Source organism: Amblyomma americanum, chromosome 1, assembly GCF_052857255.1.
Source record: "Amblyomma americanum isolate KBUSLIRL-KWMA chromosome 1, ASM5285725v1, whole genome shotgun sequence".
Lineage (NCBI taxonomy): Eukaryota > Metazoa > Arthropoda > Arachnida > Ixodida > Ixodidae > Amblyomma > Amblyomma americanum.
Window position 1 is genome coordinate 228,868,835 of NC_135497.1, and position 26,706 is coordinate 228,895,540.

The following is a 26,706-nucleotide window of genomic DNA, read 5'->3' on the forward strand; positions in this document are numbered from 1 at the left end:
GATATTGCATCCATGATTGAGAATTGGCAGTCCTCCACTGTAGGAAACGTGACGTTGGAAGAAAGAACAAAATTGTGACAAAATGTTTCATTTAGAATTTTAGGACAATCAGTATCAGCGATAGTTGAACCGTTTTCATCTAACAATTTAATTGAATGATTTCTATTGGGATTAATGGCACGCCAAAATTTTTTGGGATCATTTGTGAGCATGTTGGGCAGTGTGTGCTGTAGAAAATGATCTTTGGCGTTTTTCATTGCTGATACATACACGCTATTTTCCGCATGATAAGCTTCCCATTTAGAAACGGAGTTACATTTTTTTGCGTTTCGGTAAAAGCGTTTTTTCCTGTTACAAAGCCTTCTTATGTGAGCGTTGTACCACAGTGCATTTCTACGAGTTGTAATGGTGCGTAGGGGGATATATCTTTCCATTAGTTTGTTAACCTTAGCAACGAAAATGTTCCAGTTCACCTGCGCCTCCTGGCTATCAAAATCTGTTAAAAATGCATCGAGAAATGAAAATAGTTCTTCGTTGACAGCCTGAAAGTCAGCTCTGCTATAGTCACGGATACGCTTGACTTTCTTGTCAGCGTTATTGGAAGGAATGCAGAAATTAAACGAGACTAGGAAGTGGTCACTTATGCCGGGCATCCAGGTCAAGTCTGAAACGAGATCAGAGTGGGATGTCAACACTAAGTCTAATATGTTAGCAGTGGTGTCTGATAGACGGGTTGGTTGGGATACTAGCTAAGAGAGGGAAAAAGAGTGAACAAAGGTTCAAGAACTTATTGCCTTGCGACGATGGGGATGATTTAGGAGTTATTTCCGAAGACCATGTCAGCTCAGGAAAGTTAAAATTGCCTAACAAAGTAATGGGCGCTGCAGGGTGCCGCAAGTGATTGTCTAGCAGCACTGCCGACAAGGGCTTCAGGCGTGATTTTGCGCTGCAAGCACTTTACAATATGTACAAGTTGCAAGAACAAATAATACATGGAGAAAGTGTTGGTATGCACACGTGCTTCATGAGGGAAGACAAAAAGAATGCTGCGGAAGCCGGCTGCCATGTTGCAAAGTCATGCTGGTAGTCTCCCCGTGGCACGCTGCGCAAAACAGTAGGCATTGTACCAGAGGGGGCAGATTGCATCAGGTATACTGCAATGTTGTGCATCTTTCTAATATTCTTGTTACCACAGCAGCAAAGCGCCAAGTGCTCAGGCTCTTGGCCATCATTACCCCTCAGCTCGTCCCAGCATTCTGCAAAGTTTACACCACCTTATTTACTTTTCAGACCACCAATAGAAGATCCATACCTCCTCCCAAGCCTACACAGCACAGACTAACTGGAGAGTGAAAGACAAAGCACAAGCACCACACACTGTGTCCTTTGTTGTTCTTGCTGCCTAAGTTTGGCATTATCTATAACTGATGCCAGTCAACCTTCATTTCTTATCTCACATCTGCCATCTTGCTCCTCCCGGTTAGCTTCAAAGGATCTGGTCAAACAAGCACTCTCAATCACATTTTATTTTTAAGCATCTAAGGACATTGATATTCAAGGATAGAGCTGAATAAATAATTTTTGTTGCTGTGGTCCAGCAATAAGCCAGACATGAGTAGCTCTTTTGCAACAGGCTAGGTCATTGCAACAGTGGCAGCCATCACATGTACGTGGCAATTTTCATAGCACACGCTTTGTGCAATGCAATCTAGGAATATCTCTCTCCAGGCTACAGAAAAAGAGAATTGCATCACTGCAACCTACACTGCTTTGGAGCACAACACAGGACACTGCACCTGCCAGGCTGAAATACACATGGTTTTCCGCCCTGTGCTGAACATTACAGTATATACAGGGACAGTGCAACTACTGCGAGACAAGAGAGGAACACGTGTGCTTTGCATGCTGTGCACGTTCTGAGGTATAACGGGTCTGGGGAGAACTTCCCCTGGCAGCAATGAGAAAGCAGAGTTCAACAAGATGCTACATCTAGGCGGAAGTGACAAATCCCTTCAGATCACTCCTGCAGGACAGCTGAAAAGCGATGCTGCAAAACGTAACTTTTCTTTTAGCAACTGAAACATGGCTCTGACTCCGTGACAGACACAATTTCTTGTCTGCAGAAGGACATCAGACTGAGTGATTGTCAGTACTGCATAGCAGCAAGACACAGTTAACCAATAACCATGAGCTTCAGGTCAAATTTACTGATTTGCTTGGATAAAAAAAACTTGGCTGCAAGTGGATACAAACTGATATGCACAAATGTATGAATTACAAGAACTTGTGTACCTTCCCAGGCAGAGAAATCAACTTTTCTGAGAAAACAAGACACCATATAATAGACTGAGGCTGAAACATGGTAGGGTTCCTTTGATATTGCAAGTTACCTTCAGCACATACCAGGGCTGCAGTGTGCCAGTAAAATGGCAGCTGCTATGGATCCTTTCCATGTATTTCAATGGTAGCATCTTTTGAGCATGAACATATGCTAAAAATAATTTTCATTCATGAAGAATTTGACCACTGGGTACAAAAGACATGCTTAGCACTCGGTGGTAAGTTTTTTAGCTGCAGCTGACGGTTATTAACATTTATCTATGAATTTTGAGAAGTGCCCACATTATGAGCCCATGTGCATCTCATCATCTGAAGTAGCAGAGTGAGGTTCAACCACCTGCAGGCATTACAACATTTCCAGCCATCCTCACAAGAGCGCAGATCATAGATCTACAACCACTCTGCAACCCTGATAAGCGTGTTCACTGTAACAGTGAGGTGAAAAAATGAATCTTAAGTCACCCATTTGTAACTTATCCAGGCCTGTAACTTTCAAAGGCATTTATACGATGTTTTGAATAAAACAAGAAAGTTCTTATTAATACTACAGTGCTTATGAAGACCTAACAAAAGAGCATAAAAAACTTTTACATGCTGTCGTGATTGGCTGAAGACACTTATCTGTGTCTAGGAAATTTCTAGTGCCATGAAAATAATGACATTTTGCCCCAGAAGAATCAGGTACTTGGACAAATTAAGTACTTCAAGGAATAGATTAAAACCTAACACTTCAGATATCACAAATTTAATCATGTTTACACAGCAACATATGATCAAGGAAAGATCCAGCATTTACAAAATGTGTGGCAGCCATGGTAAAAGACAGTGCTAGCAGACTGTTTCAAAAGCAATCACTGGCTTGCATGAGACACATGCAGTGCATATAGTAGCCAGGACTGTAATTTAAGACAAGCGGCATGAAAGGATTGGTACAGGCCTGAAGTTGCAACAAACAGCAGTCCAGCAAGAGCACAACACTCAGTACTTCAAGCAGTACTAACAATCTAGCACAGATTTGTGATACGATAACCCACAAGTAGGCGATTGCCTCACAACTAGCTTATTTAATACCAAATATATGCCATAGCTTCGAATTGTAGCAACTGAACACTATGCACAAAATTTTAACATAACCAGAGAAACACTTTTATCAGCTCAGAGATCTGTCTGTGCAGGCAGCACCAAAATTCAACATTTTAATGCTCTTCACTCGTCGCGTTACTGAAACAAAAATGAATCTAAGCCGATTCAGAGCAGCTGAACACACACACAAAAAAAAAACGAAATGAAATAGCCACCACAGATGGGAAAACTAAAAGAGGACTGTGCACCAGTCTTTACTGCTGCCAGATGCCTACCTTGGGAGACTGCAAGCAAAAGCCTACGTGAAATGTGCATGGGCCAGTGCTGCAAGAACATTAACGTTTAAGATGTGCTGTCGGTAACATGTAGTGGCGACTATGCCCCCCCCCGAAAAACAAGGAGGCGGCGGCACTTAAAATAAATAGTATATATATTTTTATTTATAACATTCATACATAATGTATATGTATATATACTTGATGGCTCAAGAAACGTAAAAACAGCTGGCAAAGGACACACAAACAAAAACCAATGCTGTACAACATTCAGGGACATGGCTCACACAAGCATACACAACATACCAGGATTTTGCGAGGAATTTCAAGTATGAGACACAAAGAATGTGCCATAAAACCATATTTACAAAATCACGGTAATGTTTTGACCATCTCTGTTGTCGTCAGGTGGAGCACGAGTGAGGAGTTGTGCGTTGCTTTCTTTCCCACAATGAGACGGTGGGTTGCATACTGGGCGTTGAGATTGCAGCCATGCGTACAGTTCCTGCACGCCCTTCAGTTAATGCCCCCAGCCACCAGTCAAGACGGGCTTCTGTACAACATGAGGTAATGGTAGCAAAAGATCGATGTCCTGGCCGTGCACAGAGCACTTCAGTAGCCGAGATTTCTTGCCAGCATCATGACATACACAATACATTTAGCTTGGGATGGCTAGCCTAGCATCACGGACAGTGAAGCGCACGCACGAAGTGTCCAGGCACACAGGCACCAGCACCCTTACACGTATGGTATCAGGATGCCAGGTTGTGCCCACAGTAGCCAGTCGTTTGTTGATGGCCACAGTGTCAGAAAGTTCCCTGCTCACAAGTACTCCCAGTATGTAGTCAGCTCCTCCACTAAACAGGCAATCTGATGCGTGCAGTACTACTGTCTTCTAGCAGAGCATCTCTTCCTTAAATCTTTAATAAAACAAAGTTGCAATGACAATTTTTTGCCAACCCATAAGGGCAAGTGTCCAAATTGGGTGAATTCCGAGATGTTCCAAGTTGATTTCGATGATTTTGTAGTTGCTGAACAACCAGCCATACACCCACGCAATCACAAATGGTGCAAAGTTGAGCTTTCTGCTCCTTGAAGCTCCCCTATCTTTGGTGTTCTCGTGTACACACGCACAGTTTTGCAAGCTGTGTGTTTGCATGATGGTCAGCAGAATGCCGCAGTGAATGTCACAGCCGCGTCAGCATTGAACTGCATCACAATATGCTAAAAACCGTCAAGCTAAACGCATGCCACCAGATGCTGTCTCTACGGTGTGGGCTCTGTTTGGACACACAAGGCAGTTCACGCATCACATGAGTCAGGGCTCAAACAGAGCAAGGAGGTCGTCATTAGCTGGTGTGCTTCCACCTGTGGCTGAACTCTAAGCTTGGCCAGCATGGCTGCTGCCAGTGCTACCTGTGCCACCTCCTAGGTCGGAAGGGTCGAGGTATGAAAGCAGTTCCATGGCGTCCACACAGCTCTCCTGGAGCAACTGCAGAAGCAAACAAGCAAAAAAAGAAACAACTAAGCTTGATGCAGTTGCTACCTTTTTTCTTGTCTCCATGCTAGGCAAACCTGACAATTTTGGCCATAGGCCCACAGCATTTATGCTATTCAAAAGTACTGCATGGTAATATGCCACATCAGAATCTAAGCCAATGGATATGAGTAATGCCCCAATTCAAATCAGTTTTTAGAAGTGTATAGATAATTAAGGAAGAAAATGAGCCAGACACAGTGAACCCACAATGTTTGGTCTGCAGACTTTCTGCAGATGTTCAAGCAAGGTTAGAAATTAAATAACGTGGTGCAGGGAGGCTTAATTGCTTTGGGATCGAGCACATGGCAATACATCAAATCAGGGGGGTACAGGGTGGTATGGGATGGGCGTCGTTCCAGAGCAGAGAAGCTAGCAGTAAGATAGAATTTGAGGAGCGATTGAGAAATATGGGGGAAAAGCAGTGGGCTAGGAAAGTTTTCAGATACCTGTATATAAGGAATGTTGACACGAAATGGAGAAAGCAAACTAGAAAACTGACAAGCAAATATCTGGACAGCAAATCAGCAATCATCGGTTAAGAAAAAGGTTAAAGAAACAGAGAGAGCTCTGTGGAAAACAAGGATGCTGTCGAAATCAGCACTGGGAACATAAAGGATTTTTGAGCAGGAAACTGCCAAAGAAAATATCTATAATAATTGTGAGGGAAGCTCTTTGTTGTTTGAGGCCAGGAAGGGAGTTTTGCGGACTAAGATATACAGATTCAGGCACCTCGAGATAGACACGTGCGTTGTGTGCGGAGAGGAGGAGGAAACGGCTGAACACTTGTTACTTTTCTGTAAAGGGCTTCACCCTACAGCGGAAAGCAGCGGTGCTGATTTATCCAAGGCATTGGGGTTTAAGGACAGTGAAGGGAAAGTAGATTTTAAGCGGGTAGAAGTAACCACGCAAATGTTATCTGATTGGTGGCGAAATTAAGACAAGAGTAAAATTTCATAAGTCATAGCTAGGTGGCTTGAGCCAACGCCCGATTTAAAGGGTTCAGCCGTATCCATCCGTCCATCCATACTGAAGCACTGTGGTGCCGGCGGTGCCGGTCAGACACTGTTAAAAAAAAAGAGTTGTCAATAGAACAACTTGTTTCTCAATTGATATGTCGAAACAATCACCAAACATAGACGAAATATTACCAAACGTAGAGCACTGCGAAAAACGTTTTAAAAATTCCCTAGCCTAGATCTACTTTGCAGCTAGCAACACTGTTTTCAATTTTTCAATGTTAGCAGATTTTTCTAAAATAACATTGTTGCCAAATTTCAAAGGATAATTTTTCCTTAATTAAGAAACATATTTCCCAGATCTTTCTTGGGATTTGTCGAGTACTCTAAATTAGGACGTCCAATGTTCTCTGCAGCATTCAATTTTTTTTCTTTGAAATTGGCTATTAGAAAGCTCAATGATTCCAGCTTGGCTTCAAGCGGCTTCAGCTGAGCGATGTCGATTGGCCATCGGGGGTTATCAAGTGATGCTTCAAACCTGTTGCTTCCTATGTTGAGTGCATTTTGCATGGTGATGAAAAAAAAAAAAAAGAAACAGCCCGTGTACTCAGATCGCGGCGCACCTTAACGAGCTACAGGTGGTCGAAAATAACCCCAAGCCGCTTTACGCGCACCTCACAGGCCACAGTGTTTCGAGTTTTAACTGCTAACATCAATTAACCTTTTTGAGTCGTGTGCGAGTAATATGTAAAAGTCTCTGTACACAGGCCATTGTCCCTTTGATGTTTAAACAGTGAAGCAAGCATTAGAAACCTATTTGATCCTAGCGAAATATTATGTCCAATCCACGGTTCCTGCTCGCGCGCAGCTAGTTACACAGAGAAACAGAAAATACTAATGTTGCGATTCTGACATTTTCGTTTAAGCAAGCATTAGCCTCAATGTGTAAAGGCCAAGGATTTGCGCGGCGGAGATGCAAAGAAGTTTAAAGTTCTTTATAACGGAAAATCCGTCACATATGCGCAATATATAGAAGTCATGGGCATAAAGCTGGCCATTCGCATCAACAAACCAAGCACATCAACAAATTCACATTTGTTTATCCCAATGACGATACCAACAGGCAGCGATCGAGATGGCTATGCTGCGCGGTCTCAGAGAAATGAACACGTAGTACGTACTATACGTACTGCGTTACCTTTTGGCGCGGCGGTCGAACGACTGTCTTAATTTCTGGAGGCCCTGCTCGCACGTTACACGGACAAAAAAAGACTCATGATGCGATTATGAAATTTGCTTTTAAGCAGCTATGCTACCTTCCATGTGTAAAGGCCAATTAAGGATTGTACCTACGGTGGCAGAGTATCCGAAGAAGTGCTTCATAACGGAAAATCTGCAGCATATGCGCAATATAAACTAGGCACGAAGCTGACAACTCGCATTAATAAACCAAGCACTCCAACAAGATTCACATTTGTTTATGAATGACGATACCAGCAGGCAGCGCGAAGGTGTCTACGCCGCACGGTTTTGGAAGAAATGAACGCTGCGTTCTAACCTTTTGGCGCAGCGGGACGACTGTCTTGTATGGCGGTCCAGAACACTGATTTAACAGAGCCTTTCAAGTATTTTGCGGAACATCTTGCTCTCTAATTTAAATTGTACGCCAATAAACTTGAAATTAGGAACGAGAAAGCCTCGGCTGCGATCAGCCAGAATATGTAGGCTTAGCTCCTAGCGACCATTTCGCCCTTGCTACCGAGGAAAGATCCCCAGCATGGATATCGCAGGCTAGGTGCTTCCCCGTGTCTAGTTATGAAAGCCACGAACAAAATTCCCTTTCTTTCCCCGTGACTAGATGCGAATTCCCCTAGACAGAATGTTGAATGGATACGCTATTTTATAGTTAATTTCTTTTGTGCTTCTTCGCGTGCTGAGATTTCTCATTTTGCACGTTCGATTCCTGACAAAAGTTCGCGTGCTTTAATAGTGCGTTAAAGGCCTGTCGACCAGACCAGAGGATTTCCAGTACCATATTGCTTTCTGGTCTTAAGTGCCGTCCCAAACGTACGTGTTATCGCCAATTAATATGCCGTGCGAGATGTTCAATTAATTAATTATTTATTTTATTTTATTTGAACATACTGCTGGCCTCACATTTGAGGCCGTCGCAGGAGTGGGACATCACATACACAAAATAACACAGGTCAAGTAAGTGCCAACACAAAGGCGATCGTAGTCCAACAAGGCAATATGCATTATACAAAAGGTAAAACAAAATAGCAAAACAGGAGCAAGTAGCATATTTGAGGACTTCGGCACGTTTGACGTAAAGTTTGGCGGGCGCGTATGAACATATGATAGGACAGGTAGTAGATGAGTCCAAAGAGGTGGACTCCCCGTTCCACTGCTGTACCACGGGTCATATATAGGACAGGATAAACTTAATTTTTTTACTGCTCTAGTTTCTATATACACTTCAGAGTTCAGAAGTCGTCTTCATCTTGCGATGTCTTAAATCGCCCTCTTCAGCGGGTGGAGCCCCTAGCTATATTCCAGGGCCCCATTTATTGGATCTGGCAGCTTTCACAGAATATGTTGCACCAGCCTTCGTTGGAAGGCTGGATTGTGGCTGTAAAAAGCGCTTCCTCCCACTGCTCCCGACACGGTTCTTTCTGATTATGGAAACTATATATAGTGATCCGTAATTGCACTCCCATGTATCGATACATCGTGGGTCTGCCTCAGCATTTGGGGCACGTGTCCCTGTACTGCGTTGGATATATCTTATTTAATATGAAAAGATTAGCTACGGTTTATGTTTGGAGCTTCCTCCATATGACCGCCTCTTCCTGAGTCAGGCTAGAGTGCGGATCCGGATCTTTTCCTTACCCCCAGTAATTGGTGATTTAGAAGGTGGACATTACGTTTTCTGAGGCCCCTCCGGGCAGAGTGGATGGGAGGCTCGGTTCGTGTAAGCTCGAGCGGTCTCATCGGCCCTGAGGTTATTGCCCCATACTTCCGCATGTCCGGGTACCAGAAAATAACATGCCTCGCCTGGTCCTTTTTTGGAGCCACTTGTGCTCCTGTCTTGCACATTTACCTATTCATATTTGAACAGCGCAATAAAACAACGGGACACAACGAAGAAAGGACACCACAAGCGCTGACTCGCAACTAGATTTTTAATTCACGTCCAAGCATCTTAAATACTAAGAACGCCAAACACAAACAAGAGGGAAAAACCAAAAGAAAAACGACACAAAGCTGCTAATCATGCCCACAAAGGTGACAATCAGCACGAGCGCGAGACTACACATCTTGGCCGGATAAAAACATCATCTCTTTATCAGTTAGTGTGACAGAAGGATCACTAATGCAGCTATCAGGTTCCAAGCGGATGTGAAAAGCCTCTAAAATTTCCCGCGTTAGGCGGTCATTATGTTTTCCTAGGATGACGGTGTTAGACAACAGAGGGGTGCAAGTACCTTCTCTCCAGTGGCGGGCAAGGTTACAAGAAGACCCATTATCTCGGGACCTGTGGTGCTCACTAAGACGAGCGTTGATGCAACGTCCTGTCTGGCCAATATAACTCAGCCCGCAAGTGCACGGAATCCTGTAGACAACCCCCACATTACAGGGCACGAAAGGGCTCTTATGGTTGGTCTGACAACCCCCAGTCTTTTTCTTCGCGGTTGTTGCCTTAGCCTTCTCTTCCACCTGCCTGCAAACACCTCTAAGTTTTTTAGGCGCTGAAAAGACCGCATCAACATCGTATCTCGCCGCAACATTCTTCAAACCATGTCCCACACCATGCGTGTAAGGCACCACCACAAACTTCTTTTTTTCCCTTTTTGGCTTATCCCCGCTCTTGATCCATCTAAGAAGCTTATCGCATTCCCTGGAAATCACATGAGAAGGGTAACCGCTAGGTTTTAATCGGCCAACTTGACGCAAAATACTTTCATTGATTCTTTCAAGACATGACTTGTTCATGGCAGATTTCAGGCTAGAAAAAACAATGCCATTTTTTACCAGTTTTGTGTGGCTTGATTGGTAATTTAGAAAAGACTTGGTAGAGCGAGGGAAATATTCCCAACACACATGACGCTCCTCCAACAACAGTCTTAAGTCCAGAAATTGAAGTACATCTTGTTTAGGAAGTTCAGTCGTGAAAGTTGGTCCCATCGCGCATTCTCTGAAAACCTTCAGTACATCTACCACGCTACGCGTCAAGTAACCCTTCTTAACAAAAACAATATAATAATCGACATACCGAAGAATCCTCAGAACCAACCCGTCACATCTCCTGTCTATGGATCTGTCTACCCTGGCAAGGAAGATATTGGCTAACACAGGTGCTACTTTAGATCCTATGCACACTCCATCATTCTGCGCAAACGATTTCCCTTTCCATTCAATGACAGTTGAACGGAGGTAAAAAGACAGAATCTCTAAGAAGCTCTCAAGGGACACACCACATCTAGCAATAAAATCAGTTTCATTGTTGTAATCAGCGATGCACATTTTTACACTTTTCACGAGGTCATCATGAGGTAGAGAATAATATAGGTCTTGCATATCAATGCTGAAAGCATCACACCTTCCCGGGTTATTGGATTTTAGGAAGTCAACCATAGCACCGGAATTAGAGATGTGAAAAGGATCCTCAATTACCAAACACGACAAATGCTTTTGAAGATAGCTAGACACGAAGAACTGCCAAGTGCCGTGCTCAGACACGATAGATCTGAAGGGAACATTGTCCTTATGCGTCTTTGCAGAAAAGAAAACCTGAAGGTGCGATCCTTTTGCGCTCTTAACAGAAGCCGCGAGGCGTTGCAAGTTGTTCTCTTCCAAAAGACGAAGGGCACTTGCCTTGACTTTGTTAGCTCTGAAAGTTACGGACTTGAAGTTCTTCGTTAAGGCTTGATGCGCTTTTTCTTCAAAGGTGCCAGCAGGGAGAACGACGAAGCACCCTTCCTTGTCGGCGACCATTATCGTGAGACCACTAGATGCAGCAAAGTCGACGAGCTTTTTCATGCGGTGGTAATTCCGTAGTTTCTCTTTTGTTCTTTCGAAAACTTCGACACATTCCGAGATGCATTGAAACTGACTATCTTTGCCTGCCAACCGGGATATTTTCTTTGACAACTCAAGTTTCTCGATAGCTTTCAACCGTGGCTCATACGCAAACTTCAGTTCCAATCTGAGTGTTCCAAGGTGTTCTTCCGGCACGTCGCATTCGCCCAGGACAACAACCTTTCCTTGCTCCGCAGCGTCCTTCTTCTTTCTCGGCAAGCCTGTCCGGACTGAGTTCCAGAGGAACTTTGTAATAAAATCCATCGTCCCGCACCACTCCGAGAACCCTTAATTGCTGCCGATCGGTCCTGCCACAAATAACCCGTAGATGGTCTTTGAAGAACCGTGCTTGACGCCACAATTCGGACTTCATGATCTTGCAAATTCGCCTGGTGTGTCCTCTTGACGGCTCCAAAAAACCACACACCATTTGAACGACAGGAGGGCAAAGCCCGTACCTGACATGCCAAGAGAGAACTCTGGCCCTGCACACACACACAGCGATGATCGACACAATGACAGCAGGATTGCCTACTGAGAGCTGGTTAGAAAGATTATAAAGATTGAAAAGAGGGGAGCCCACGGTACTAGAAATTACATTCATTAAAGCTGCGAACTGGGCGAGTTGGTATTGATTCATATTTGAACAGCGCAATAAAACAACGGGACACAACGAAGAAAGGACACCACAAGCGCTGACTCGCAACTAGATTTTTAATTCACGTCCAAGCATCTTAAATACTAAGAACGCCAAACACAAACAAGAGGGAAAAACCAAAAGTTCCTCTGGAACTCAGTCCGGACAGGCTTGCCGAGAAAGAAGAAGGACGCTGCGGAGCAAGGAAAGGTTGTTGTCCTGGGCGAATGCGACGTGCCGGAAGAACACCTAGCAACTCTCAGGTTGGGACCGAAGTTTGCATATGAGCCACGGTTGAAAGCTACCGAGAAACTTGCCTTGTCAAAGAAAATATCCCGGTTGGCAGGCAAAGATAGTCAGTTTCAATGCATCTCGGAATGTGTCGAAGTTTTCGAAAGAACAAAAGAGAAACCACGGAATTACCACCGCATGAAAAAGCTCGTTGACTTTGCTGCATCTAGTGGTCTCACGATAATGGTCGCCGACAAGGAAGGGTGCTTCGTCGTTCTCCCTGCTGGCACCTTTGAAGAAAAAGCGCATCAAGCCTTAACGAAGAACTTCAAGTCCGTAACTTTCAGAGCTAACAAAGTCAAGGCAAGTGCCCTTCGTCTTTTGGAAGAGAACAACTTGCAACGCCTCGCGGCTTCTGTTAAGAGCGCAAAAGGATCGCACCTTCAGGTTTTCTTTTCTGCAAAGACGCATAAGGACAATGTTCCCTTCAGATCTATCGTGTCTGAGCACGGCACTTGGCAGTTCTTCGTGTCTAGCTATCTTCAAAAGCATTTGTCGTGTTTGGTAATTGAGGATCCTTTTCACATCTCTAATTCCGGTGCTATGGTTGACTTCCTAAAATCCAATAACCCGGGAAGGTGTGATGCTTTCAGCATTGATATGCAAGACCTATATTATTCTCTACCTCATGATGACCTCGTGAAAAGTGTAAAAATGTGCATCGCTGATTACAACAATGAAACTGATTTTATTGCTAGATGTGGTGTGTCCCTTGAGAGCTTCTTAGAGATTCTGTCTTTTTACCTCCGTTCAACTGTCATTGAATGGAAAGGGAAATCGTTTGCGCAGAATGATGGAGTGTGCATAGGATCTAAAGTAGCACCTGTGTTAGCCAATATCTTCCTTGCCAGGGTAGACAGATCCATAGACAGGAGATGTGACGGGTTGGTTCTGAGGATTCTTCGGTATGTCGATTATTATATTGTTTTTGTTAAGAAGGGTTACTTGACGCGTAGCGTGGTAGATGTACTGAAGGTTTTCAGAGAATGCGCGATGGGACCAACTTTCACGACTGAACTTCCTAAACAAGATGTACTTCAATTTCTGGACTTAAGACTGTTGTTGGAGGAGCGTCATGTGTGTTGGGAATATTTCCCTCGCTCTACCAAGTCTTTTCTAAATTACCAATCAAGCCACACAAAACTGGTAAAAAATGGCATTGTTTTTTCTAGCCTGAAATCTGCCATGAACAAGTCATGTCTTGAAAGAATCAATGAAAGTATTTTGCGTCAAGTTGGCCGATTAAAACCTAGCGGTTACCCTTCTCATGTGATTTCCAGGGAATGCGATAAGCTTCTTAGATGGATCAAGAGCGGGGATAAGCCAAAAAGGGAAAAAAAGAAGTTTGTGGTGGTGCCTTACACGCATGGTGTGGGACATGGTTTGAAGAATGTTGCGGCGAGATACGATGTTGATGCGGTCTTTTCAGCGCCTAAAAAACTTAGAGGTGTTTGCAGGCAGGTGGAAGAGAAGGCTAAGGCAACAACCGCGAAGAAAAAGACTGGGGGTTGTCAGACCAACCATAAGAGCCCTTTCGTGCCCTGTAATGTGGGGGTTGTCTACAGGATTCCGTGCACTTGCGGGCTGAGTTATATTGGCCAGACAGGACGTTGCATCAACGCTCGTCTTAGTGAGCACCACAGGTCCCGAGATAATGGGTCTTCTTGTAACCTTGCCCGCCACTGGAGAGAAGGTACTTGCACCCCTCTGTTGTCTAACACCGTCATCCTAGGAAAACATAATGACCGCCTAACGCGGGAAATTTTAGAGGCTTTTCACATCCGCTTGGAACCTGATAGCTGCATTAGTGATCCTTCTGTCACACTAACTGATAAAGAGATGATGTTTTTATCCGGCCAAGATGTGTAGTCTCGCGCTCGTGCTGATTGTCACCTTTGTGGGCATGATTAGCAGCTTTGTGTCGTTTTTCTTTTGGTTTTTCCCTCTTGTTTGTGTTTGGCATTCTTAGTATTTAAGATGCTTGGATGTGAATTAAAAATCTAGTTGCGAGTCAGCGCTTGTGGTGTCCTTTCTTCGTTGTGTCCCGTTGTTTTATTGCGCTGTTCAAATATGAATCAATACCAACTCGCCCAGTTCGCAGCTTTAATGAACATTTACCTATCCTTCCTTTATTTCATATAGTTCCTGCACGCCTCTTTCAGGTCCGTTAGGATGGTTAAAGATTTTCTGATCCGGTTGCCTTCGGCGATCGCTAGAGCAGCTGCGAGTTCTTCGCCCTCATCAACCGTGCCGTTTTTAATGGGTGCGCTAGCAAATTCTGCGCCCTCCCAGCTAAGTGCTACCGCTGCCATTCTCCCGTCTCTTCCTCTTTATCTCGCGTCCACATATACTGTATTTTCTTTGACCACCAGTTTCTCTTCTATGTATTTTGCTCTCGCCTTTCCCCATAGTCGGGGAGGCGTCAATCCACAGCAAGGAAGTGTCGCAAAATGGCATTCATCTGGGCTAGTTGGTATGAGACAGCGCTGTTTCGTGTTTCAATGTGTCTCTCTACGTCCACACAGAATTCCTCCATGGCAAAAAGATAGCCCGTTGTTAAAACTTTTCGTGTTACCTAAATTTTTATAAACAGCTCGTTTAATAAAGTCAAACATTAAAAATAATAATAATAATAATAATAATAATAATTGGTTTTTGGGGGAAAGGAAATGGCGCAGTATCTGTCTCATACATCGTTGGACACCTGAACCGCGCCGTAAGGGAAGGGTAAAGGAGGGAGTGAAAGAAGAAAGGAAGAGAGAGGTGCCGTAGTGGAGGGCTCCGGAATAATTTCGACCACCTGGGGATCTTTAACGTGCACTGACATCCCACAGCACACGGGCGCCTTAGCGTTTTTCCTCCATAAAAACGCAGCCGCCGCGGTCGGGTTCGAACCCGGGAACTCCGGATCAGTAGTCGAGCGCCCTAACCACTGAGCCACCGCGGCGGGGTCAAACATTAAAAACCTGATTGCGTTTACTGTTGACTGGCTAGGGTTGTAATACGCCTAGAATACACTGGCTAGTGTGCCGAGCGCCAGCGCTGCGCAATGGGAGCAGGTGGCACCGTTTGCAATGAAAGCACACCGATGGCGGCAGAGGACGCTGCTTGTCGGGAGGGTGCTGCCGCAGCAGACGACGCGGTTTTCTCACTTCGGAAGGCAGCGACCTGGTCTTGTGCGTGCGCGATTAACCTGCTTGTGCACGAAATTTTGTTGACTGAAGTGCAGTGTATGTTGTCCTGTGTGGCTCCTTGCACATGAAAGTCGACGCATCCGCTCCTCCGAGCAGTTCTGTGGTGATTTCGTCGGATTTGTGCGCGCGGTCTGTGCGTGCGTGTATCCGTTCTGCGTGCTTTCACCGTGTAGTCAAATCATGCACTGAGATCTCGATTGTTTTTTTTCCCGTGTCCACCACTAAACGAGCTACATGTGACTGCACAAAAAAGATGTCAAAGCCAAAGCGACAGTGCAAAGAGAAGACTTGCTTTGTGCCAATGTGTAAAAGCGGTTACCGCTCGAGCAAGGAACGTGTTTCCATGTTTACTGCACCATCTGATGCTACGCGGCTTGCAGAATGGGAAAGAAACATCAAAAGAGAGGACAGAAGGCTGACGCCAGCTGCTGTGGTTTGCGAGAAACATTTTGAGAGCAGTTGTATCGAGCGCACATTCAGTGTCAGCGTAAATGGTGTTACCAGCGAGCTTCCCAGCGATAAACCGCGCCTGAAACCCGACGCCGTGCATTCGATATTCCCGCATTACCCAGAACACATTCTGCCTAAAGTGTCAGCTAAAAGAAAAACTAGAAATCTGTGCCAGCAAGAGCCTCCAGCAAAGCGTCACAGGCGTGCTGCGTCGGAAGCCTCCGAGTTGTGCTCAGGCATTGATAATGCTGAATCGGTGAGCATGGAAGCATCTGACACCAAAAGCATAGCTGCAGTAACTGAAAAGTGCACCACCCCACGCTGCGTTTCTGCAGAGGGAAGCGCTGGCGAAGCGCAAAATGCTGGTGACGAACGACCACGAACAACCAACGATCGTCTCCATCCATTCTCCAACGTCGCTATTCCAGTGACATGGATGAAAGTGCCATCCGTGACAGTCGATTCATTAGCGTACGCCTATTGTGAGGCTGAAAAAAATAACTTCGCTAACCTCTTCATTGAAAAGATGGTAGCATTTCCATGCAAAGCCATTACTTGATGGACAATCAGTGGTAGCCACGGTTTACCTCAGGCGAAGGGAAAAGTCAAAACACATCGTCACAACTTGCGAAGAGGCCGAAACTTTGATCAAGGAAGTTGCCTTGACAAATCTTTGTGATGGATGCGGCATAAAGCCGGCCTCAGGAAAGCACACCTCCTACAAAGGCATGATTTTTTCTGAGAAGTGTTCATTATCTGTGAGGTCTGAAGGTGAATCCTGCGCTTTCTGCAAGTACCAAAGGATTCTGGCTCAAAACCAAGCGTGCAGAAAAAAGAAAAGCACAAGTGAAATTGCCAGAAAATATGAGGAAAAGAAACAGTGCAGGAACATTTCTCGAAGCCTGTCAAGAACCAAGAAAAGTTTGGCAAATGCAAGGATACAGGTGGCTCACTTGAAAGAGCGAAATGAGGCTCTTAGTGAAGAGACATTTAACAGCAAAATTAAATCTCTTCCCTCAAAGCAGCAGCTGGTTGTAAAAAGTTTTCCTTGCTGCAAGGCGAAAATCACACAAGGGAATGCGATACGATGATGAGTGGATTTTAGAATGTATGTTGATGAGGATGCGAAGCCCGAAGTTGTATGAACATCTCCGCAGACAGTCTATTATGGTTCTGCCAGGGCGAACTTGCCTGAAAAAGTACCTACAGCGCTTCAAGGGTGGCTTTGGCCTCAGTACAAAGATCTTCGATGCCCTAAATGAAAAAACAAAGACCATGGATGCTTACAGTCGTCACGGTGGCCTCGTCATTGACGAAATAAAGCTTTCGGAGCACCTAAATGTGAAATCAGCTGGTGAGTATAGCTGCAATGAATTCTTGGACCGTTCTGTGTATACGGTAAAAGCTCTTTGATTCAAACCCCGCAATGCGAAAATCTGCATAATTCGAACTGCCGGCGCGGTCCCGGCCAACGCTATGCAAGTCTATGGCGTTGCACGCTCGCTGTTTCGGAAGCTACGGGTCTCGCACCGGTTAATTCGAACGGGCTCCCAAAGGAGGTTGTGTACAACCAGGTATCGGTTCGGCAAGCGGTCGTCCAAATAGCCCCCCTCAAAGCTGAATTCTGTGCTGCAGAATCACTCGCGCACCTCTGACTTGCGCTGAACGGCAGGCGTGATGGCGGACGGACGGCCTCATCTACAAGAGCGGACACACTGATAGTTTCGATTTTGCTTTTCTGAAACGTACGCCCAACCGCACTAGCCAGCCAGCCAAACCCAGCTACGCGCCGTTTATAGCGTTGGTTGGCTGTTTCGCTAATCTTCCCTATCCACATTTTTTTCTTGCCGCTTCGGAGCTGCTGAGCAATGCCGTATTCATCGCCCGTGAATCTTCCGCGCTTGCGGCGTGCGATGCACTAGCGGCAGAGCTCCACCGCTAAAAATAGTGATTGTTGCACCGTTCTCATCAAAAATAACAAGCAACTTCTGCCAAGTCTTTCACCAAATAAATTTACCGCGATGCAAGCGGTTCTTGTCAGTTTTTTTTCGGGGTCATTCGATAGTTCGAACTTAATTTCAGACTATGCGAACATTTTTTCCGGTCCATTGAAGCACGAATCAGCGAGCTTTTACAGTATGAGAAAAATACGATGTTCTGCTAAGCACTAAAATATTGCTCGAGCCGTGCAGTGCTCTGGTAATATTCGACCGTCAAGTCTGTGAGCACGTGTTTCTTTTTATGCTGGTTTAGCACCTTTGCCATATTCTGATCTGTGTTGAGAGATGTCTGCGCATAAAACAAGGTGTTTTTCCTGTGCTTTTTTTTACAATTCTGGTGATATTGAAGGCTTTGTTGACCTTAAAGGTCATACACCTGCTGACCAGAAGAATGTGCTGGCAGACCATGGGATGATTGTGCTGTTTCAGCCATTTACTGGTAAACTTTTTTTTTCTCTTGGTTACAGTTCGCCACTTTATACGTAAAACGCACGTACATTTGTGAGAGATTACCATTCCGCAGGAAAATGGACGCAAATCCTCGGTGTTTTTGCCTTAAAGGGCAATGTTAAGGCCCCAACACTGGCGAAAATCATTTTGGAAACCACAGTCCTTGCGGAAAAGGCTGGTCTGTTCGTGGATTGCATAACATGCGACGGCGCCAGCTGGAATATATAGGAGCATGTGGCGGCTGTTTGGAATACAGGGTAAGGCTGTAATTTCACGCAAAATGCAAGATTGTTTAGAGTGTGCATGGTGCTAGTGCAGATTTCATGTTTCTAATGTTTAAATATTGTGATGAAGAAACTGATCGCAAGTTGCTTTTTTTTCAAAGGTTCTCCAAGCCACGTTCGGACCAGCACCAAACACCCAGTGGATCCTAAAAGGCAGCTCTATTTTTTGTCAGATTTTCCACACCTTTTGAAGAATGTGAGAAATGGATTTGTTGGAAAAGGATACCTGACACCAGCTGGGCATGTTCACATTGGTATTGTACTAGCAGCCTTCGAAGCGGATCGAGAAAATGTTACACTGAAAGTTATGCCAAGCCTGACAAATGCACACCTTAAGCCAAACTGCTTTGAAAAAATGAAAGTGGACATCGCATTTCAGCTCTTCAGCGACCAGGTCATCAAATGACTTTTCATTTATAGAGAACACATTGAAGCCTCACATAGGACCGTGCAGCCGACAGTAGATTTCGTAAAAGAAATGAATCGCCTGATTCGTGTTATGACATCGTGAACAAGCGAGAAGGCACTCAAGCCTGACAGTCCAAATGTGCAATTTCTGAAAGGCTTCCTAGAGTATCTGCAGGAATGGGAGAAAACTGCAAAACCAGCTGGTGGTGGTTTTCTTACAGAAAACACGTCTGCTGGGCTAAGGGTTACCATCAAGAGTACACTTGGCTTGACCTACCTGACGTCGATCGACTGTGGGTTTCAAGTATCTTTAACATCCAGATTAAGCCAGGATAAGCTTGAAAACCTTTTTGGTATAATTAGACAGTCGTCCGGCTGTAACGACCATCCGACAGTGTCACAGTTTCTGATGACTGTGAATTTACTCGCATTCTACAACCTGGCAAAGCCACCTAGAGGAGTGAACTGCACCCCAGACGTAATCAAAGCACTGCTGAGCCCAAAGGAGGTGTGTGAAACTACGAGTAAGTTCCTTTCAGACAAAATAGATGACCTTCTTGACCACGGAAACGCAGTGAAGCTGAAGATGTAGTTCAAGCTGTCCTGTCTAGCAGTGACCATGCATCGTGCATAGAGAAGAAGAGCCACAGTGCTTTGATCTACTACACAGGCTACGTGGCAAGAAAGATCATTGCTAAGAACTGTTGTCCACTGTGTGCAGTCTGCCTATGTGTAAGCAAAGCTGAAGCAAGTGCCGACGCCGCTTCGTACTTTACTAGCCATTTTGACAATGGGGGCCTAGTGTACCCCAGCCAGAGCTTGTCAACTGCTGTAAAGGCAATGGAAGGTGCCTTAATTTACTGTGTTTTTTAGTAAAAACAATTAAGCTCCATGAAATGAGTTGTTGAATTTTCGAGTCAGCTACAGACACTGTCTTTTCCTCAACTTGGCTGCTCAGAGCGTGAAAAGGCAGTTTTATCTACCGTTGTAAAGTTTTATGTTCTCTTAAGGTTTCGTTTTTTTGTCAAGGGCCTCAACAAAGAGAGGGAAGCGCAACGGCAGCGGCATAAGTTTCTAAAACTGCGTCGCTGCCAATAAATGCTTCTCATGTGCACATATGGGCCCTGCTTGCTGTACTTCTGTAACATGTCCGCGATTGATATTGCACGCGAATAAAAACGAGTGTTGCACGACTTTTTTTGCTGCGTTATTCACATTGCACGTGTTTACTCGTTCGCAAATGTAGTACGTACACAGCGAGAACACCTAAATACAATCAATAAAATTAACCGAAGCGTTTCGCCTACTTTATTAGAGAAAATGTTACCGAAAAAGTACTTCATATATATATAAAAGATATCTATGTACAGCAGAAGTTTCGTGTTTCGAAACACGAAGTTGTGCTGAATTTCACAGCAGCTTTCGCGCAAGCGACAAGTGCTAAATGTGCAGCTCCTCGACAGAGACTAAAAACAAACCCTGAAACCTGTAGTCAGCTGCCTCCATGACAGCTTTGGTCGATTACAGCTGAACGAAAGCAAAAATGCACTAGTCCTCTTGCCGATGTTGCGAGAGCGTTGCGGCTCGGCGGCACCCTCCCGACTTGCAGCGCTCCATGCGGCGGCCGTCGGCATTCATCGCTCGCGGTGCCACCAGGACGGCCACGGTCGGCACACTAGCCAGAATATTCTAGGCACTACTACTTGGGACTATTGGAACTCAGCCAGTGTTAACAACTGCTGTTTTTTTTTAAAGTTATAGGCTCGGCTTGGATGCGCTGCGCTGCTGCGCGCTCGCGCGAGGCTCGCGGCGGGTGGCACTCGTCTCGTGCTCGTGCCGGGATTCACCTGGCTGGAATAAGGCTGTATGGTTGGAGTCTCAACTGTGCTGCTTTCCTCGACTCAACAGTCATCATCATCAACAACCTGCAATTGGCGGTGCAACAGGCGGCAAGCTGAGTTTCGGTATGTTTTGGGGTACTTCGCGGCTATACGTTCAGCGTGCCCACATGGTTTCGTTAAGCGCCTCGATTGCAAAGGCGGAGCAGCAGAGGACCTCCAAGTGTCTAAGTGCTCCTCAGACGAAGTTCGTGCAAAGGCACCCAACTGCGGCAAGGAAAAAGAGCTGTGCCTCCACGTTAGCAAATGCACCGCTCGGCGTGTTCACTTCGGCAACGTACCAATCAAGACTTTTGGCTGCATAACCAGCCCTACGAGGGCTATTATTACAGAATTTAAAATATGCCCACACCTGCCAGTGGCTGCAAATCAGTTGTGAAGGTGGCTCGGCGGTGACAGCGACGCTGCCGACTCATCGGGGCTCGGATTTCCTTGCCAGACCCGCTGCCTCAGCCCTCAAAGCATTGCACGCTGTGTGGGGTTGAAGTGACTGAAAGCTGGCCGCAGTTCTTTGCGAGAACTTCGTTGTCGGAATCGGCAACAGGATCCATCGTAACGTTAACGCAAACGTTAACGAAGCGACGACGGCTGATAGAGGCTTTCAACGTCCGGATGGCAGCAACCCACACTGTGCGTTGTGATTAGTGTGAGTTAGTGGTTGTGAGTGGGCGTGAGTGTGAGTTAGAGCGAGTGGACGTGAGTGCGAGCGGGGATGAGTGTGGGTGCCAGTGAGTGGATGTCAGTGTGAGTGGATGCGAGTGGTGAGTGGACATGAGTGATGAGTGGGTTGGAGTGGATGCGAGTTGTGAGTGGTTACCGGTGGACGTGAATGGCGAGTGGAGAGTGGACATAACAGCGAAGTTTGCCGCGTATGTTTCGCAACGGTATCCGCTTGGCTACTCTAATGTTGCTGACCGCTGAGGGAAGCTCGAGACAGCATAATACATCATGCCGGCGTATTTGAATGACCGAAGCAGATGATTCCGCTGGTGCAGGAAAGGCAATCTTTAGTTGCTGTTTGCCTTACAAGTTCACCGTTGGCATGCGCGCAGGTCCTTCGAGGGAGCAATGAGTAGTTACGAGTTGTCAGGTCCTTTGATTCGCCTCTTACACGGCTCGAGCTCATAAATGCAGCGTTCCGACGCTTGCTGCTGCAACCAGCGTAAAGTGGGAGTTCGAGTAATGGACGCTTAGATGTTTCCTGTGCCCGCGTGTGTGCATTGTAGAGCTCTGCTCGGGGGGGGGGGGGGGGGGGGCAAGGAGCTTTTTATATAAACAGGTCGAAGGGTGTCAGCATAGACGCCGACTGCGGGGAAGCTGAGAAACATTCTGAAGACTAATCCAAAACGCTTCTGGAACATAGTAAAACCTGGAAACACCAATAAAGTGTCGTTATATTGCACCCACCAGCGAACCTGCTCCCAGCCACCTCTGTGCTGCTATACTAAACGATAATTTCGCTGAGTTGTCTTCCTTCATCAAACTGTGCAATCATTTCACGATGAATCCCACCATGTTCAACATTCAAGGCATCATACCGATTATCGATTTCAAACTAATGTCTTCCAGCGGAACTGATGGTTTAAATGGCAGATTTATAGGGAATGCTGAAGACTATAGTTCTGTCATCATGAAATGCAATTCTCACAATTCTGTCGTCATGGTGTACTATTGAAGACTGGAAGACAGCTGCAGTCATACAAAAAGCCGGAGATTAACAGAATCCACCTAACCATTGACCCATATCTTTGATACCAGTACCATGCAAATAGGTGGTAATATATTTACACATCTTGTTAATTTTCAGGACGATAATTTCTTTTAACAGAGCATGGCTTCCGAAAGTTTTTCTCTAGTGACATTCAACTACTTTCCTTCACTTACGACTTGCACTTCTATTTCGACTCCGCTTTTTCATCTGACTGCATATTTCTTGACTGCTAAACCATTCGATAAAGTGAATAACTGACTGCTATTACACAAACTAAGTGGGCTGAACATTGACCCTGCAGTTCTTAACTGGATCCGTGGATTTCCTTCTTTTCGTGTTGAATTTGTCAGCATTAATGACGCTGATTACTCTGTACAGTACCATTGGTTCTGGGGTTCCTCAAGGATCAGTACTTGGTCCCCTTACCTTTTTATCTTCCATATTGCTGTGAATTGCCGTTCCCCTCTATAATGTACTCTGTATCCTGAGAGCAAAATAAATAAATATCTCTTGCCAAGGAGAACGCCCGGAGGTCAGGGGAGGGCGAACGAAAAAAAGAGAGGGTGCTAACTGGGCCCCAGCCCCTCCCCAGCAGATTTATAACTCGGCGCCTATTGATATCAGCATGTTTTTACAGTGGAAATGTGCTTGTGGAACAGGAAAGAGTTGAGGTTTAAGTCCCCCACGATCTCCCCGGAGTCCAAAAAACCTTTTCAGGGCCATGAAAAGGCTCCCGCCGGCATCATGTACGTGGAATTATACGCCGCCGGCAATTTGGGCTACTGAGGGCTGCCCTGACAAGACAACTGCATGCAAGCTTCTGCTGCATATGTGCAAGGCGTGGTTCTGATTTGTGGCGCCCAATCTTTGGTGCTGGGAGAGTGAAATGCAATTTTTTATCTTTCTGTTTTCAATACTGTTGGTAGAATAAGTTTTCATTGCACAGGAATCCTTTTAACTGGACACTGTGATTTCCTCTAAGAACTTTTGCATAGACAAGTGTCAGGTCGTGACGTCAGAGAGATGCGGCGGCGCTGGCGTCAGCATTGACTTTCGTTGCGTAGGCAAAAAGCGGGACCCTCCGCATTGGGTGCGCCACGCTTGCGTGTTATTGGGCACGATTCACGGCGTGCCGACAAATTGTGGTGCGGTTGGTTGAGCCGCAAACAGGTGCGAAAGCGACGGGCAGGCGCCGAGGAGCAAGACAAGTTCGGCTTCAAGGCTAATTATTACCGCAGAGCTCGTGGGTTATTACAACGAGCTCTTTTCGCCCCTTAGATTATTATATTGCGTTTCTGCATGCAAATCTAATAAGTTGGTTCGTGTCTCTTGACTTCGCATCATTGCTGTTCGGTCGCGTACGTGAACAGTGCAAAAATCAAGTACCGCCTGCAACTCATTCTCATTCTGTCGTGCCCTCAGCGTAAGTTTAGGCGCGATATTCCGTGCGCTTGGGATCTGGAGTTGAACGCAGGGGGCCATTTTCAGATGCTTATCACCCGGACAACGTCCCGAGCAACACTTTGCGCGCAAGACAAAAAGTTGCCGCCAGTCGCCTTCAGCGTTCACACCGTGCCTTGTTTGAAGAAATACCGGACTCGAGTAGTAGCATGCACGACTGTTTTTTTTTTCTGTTTTCATTTTCGTGGATTTCAAGAAATGTGTCGTTTCAACACCGGTCTAACGACGCTAGGATCTTGACAAAGTCGCGAAGTATTATTTCCCAAATTTTGAATTTTCACATTTTAGGTGTATCAGAACTTGGCGAACACAGCAAATTCTACGCCAAAAGCCACTCCGATCAAGCAGAGTGGGCACACACAAATTCTAAAATAAGTAAAATTTTATAGCTTAGCAGAGTGAGCGTAAATATCGTTTAGAGCTCGAGGAAAACGTTGACTGTGCATGCGCTTGTGGAGCTCTCGGATCGCATTTGCCCCCGGAGTGAAGCGGCTCGGTGAAAATAGGAAGACGTACATTACAAGGTTCGTCGTGTGAGAAAGCTGATTCGCGTCGTGCATCACGTCGTCCTATATTGCACTAGCAGTCTGGTATGCTTTATCGACCCATAAGTTGAGAACTGTGGACGATTCGTTCCTCCCCATACCTCGCGCTTTCACGTGCCGTAGCACTGCGCTGTTACTTGTCACCAACTATAAGAGCGGAGAAGTACCCGATGCTGCACTCCGCCTACTACGTCTACCAAACAGGCTGAAGAAATGCATGAAGAAATGCAGAACTACTCTCCGAGCATCCACAAAAATGTTTCTAGCCAGAAGCGACGCGCACTCTTTCAAATATCCGCACACACTAGTTCGTTTCGAAGGCAACGTCGCTTGGCGCAGTGCAGGTATGGTGGCTAGAAGGGGTAGGTGACGCGACCGGGAGGCGAGCGCCGCGCTTCCATTTCATGCCATGCGTAGGTGGCGCTGCTGTCCGTAGTGCGATGCGGCGAGCGCGCTGCGCGCAGGAAAGGCTGGCTGCGCCGGGTTCGCCGCGCGTGCAGAAAGCTGGATTTTTTTTTTCGCGTTCACGCTGGATGCACTTGCGCAGATTGGTCTGAAACTGAGGTGAAGACTTTACAGCCTACAGTGATCATCAGTCTGCGTACGCTTTTAGCTCGTGAAAGCGCTCACTATAGAGAGTAATCTTGCGAGTCTCACACGATCTCGCAACTCTCAATAAAGGAGCGCCACAGAAATAAGCAGTCCTGCGCAAGCAAACCAGCATGTGAATATGACTTTTATTACACAGTACGTTCAGGAACTTATCACGGAGGCATACTGCACAAATGGGAAACTATAAAAGTGACTCGATCGTTAAAAAATAGAAAGCTTAGAGGGTAAGGATATCATGTATCACATAGACTTACTGCACGTAACAGAAAAAATAAAGTGACTCGTTGAAAAATAGCTTAGACCATCGTCAGGAACATCATGTATCACAGAAACATACTGCACATGCACATTATGACTGAAACTATAAAAGTCGTTAAATAAAAAGTGGAAAGCTTAGAAGGCACACTTCAGAGCACTCGTCGAAGTTTTAACATCTTCATTCGCTCCCGCGTTTCGTCCCGTTTTGCGTTCTGAGATTTCACGTAGAAATGAAGCCTTGTGAGCACATAAAACGTGATGATTCTGTTTGTGAGTGCTGTTTTGTGTTCTGGGCAGCCTACAAGATTCAACTTTGTAAGCTGGAGAAAAGATACCAAGTCCATTAGGCTGTCGCTTCTTACTTGCTTCACACTGAAGCAGTGGGTGAATGTGTTTTCTAGTGACGTCACTAGTGCATTCAGCTGGTCAGATGGATATAAAAGTCCTCCTCTGTCAACAGCTTCCGTGAGGGCTGCTTCAGCTGGCGGACTACCACCCTTATTCTGCAGAAGCTCCTGGCAGCACTCAGCACACTTTGTGGTCGCAATGCTTTTCCGCGCGACATAACCGGCCACGTAAAAAATCAGCATGGAATCACTTGCTTGAACACACATCGCCCGGTGATCAAGGTCACAAGCACTGAGGACTTCATATGCTTCTGTAAGGTTCCCAATATCCAGAAGCTCGTCAATTCTCCTCTGAGAACTCGTCTCTTTTGCGCTAGAAGCATCAAGAAGGCTCCTTATAAGTCCCGAAGAGACATTGCTTTTTGCTGGTGATCTTGCTAAGTTTTGAAAGCTTAGCGTGTTCACAGATATCAAAAATTGGCTGGCAGTCGGGTGATCGTTACAACCAGACATTTGTCGAACGATGCCAAAAAGTCTTTCGATGGGGTCCTGGCACGAACGACTTGTCATGAGATAACGGAACCCCACCTCGGTTGTCAAATACTTGAGAAGATGTAGTGTGCTGGTCAGAATCACGCGAATACCTTCAGCTGTGCTACTGCTAAGGAAGCCTTTCGATCCAGCTGTATCTTCCCAGGAGTTCGTGTAGGACAAGAAACTTCGAATGACTTCTTCGTGGTGATCTCCAGGTCTCAGGGCATCTGAGATGCACCGTGATGTCATCGCTTTATTCAAGCTTCTCATCGTTTCGATAAAACTGACGGTCGCCGCAACGCTGCCCAGCTGTGTCTCGATTTTATCTCGGTAGAGGAAAAGACCTCTCA

At 45.7% G+C, this 26,706-nt stretch overlaps 1 protein-coding gene and 1 long non-coding RNA gene across 22 annotated transcripts in view; one reads left to right on the forward strand and one right to left on the reverse strand.

Moving 5' to 3' along the window:
• LOC144114734 (uncharacterized) overlaps positions 1 to 26,706 on the forward strand; it is a 391,960-nt gene that overhangs the window by 129,401 nt on the left and 235,853 nt on the right. The window lies entirely within an intron of this gene.
• LOC144114746 (uncharacterized) lies at positions 2,193 to 8,308 on the reverse strand. The gene is made up of 2 exons (XR_013311109.1): positions 7,753 to 8,308; positions 2,193 to 5,190 (listed from the first exon to the last, which is right to left on the reverse strand). It is a non-coding gene; the product is annotated as an uncharacterized LOC144114746 (long non-coding RNA).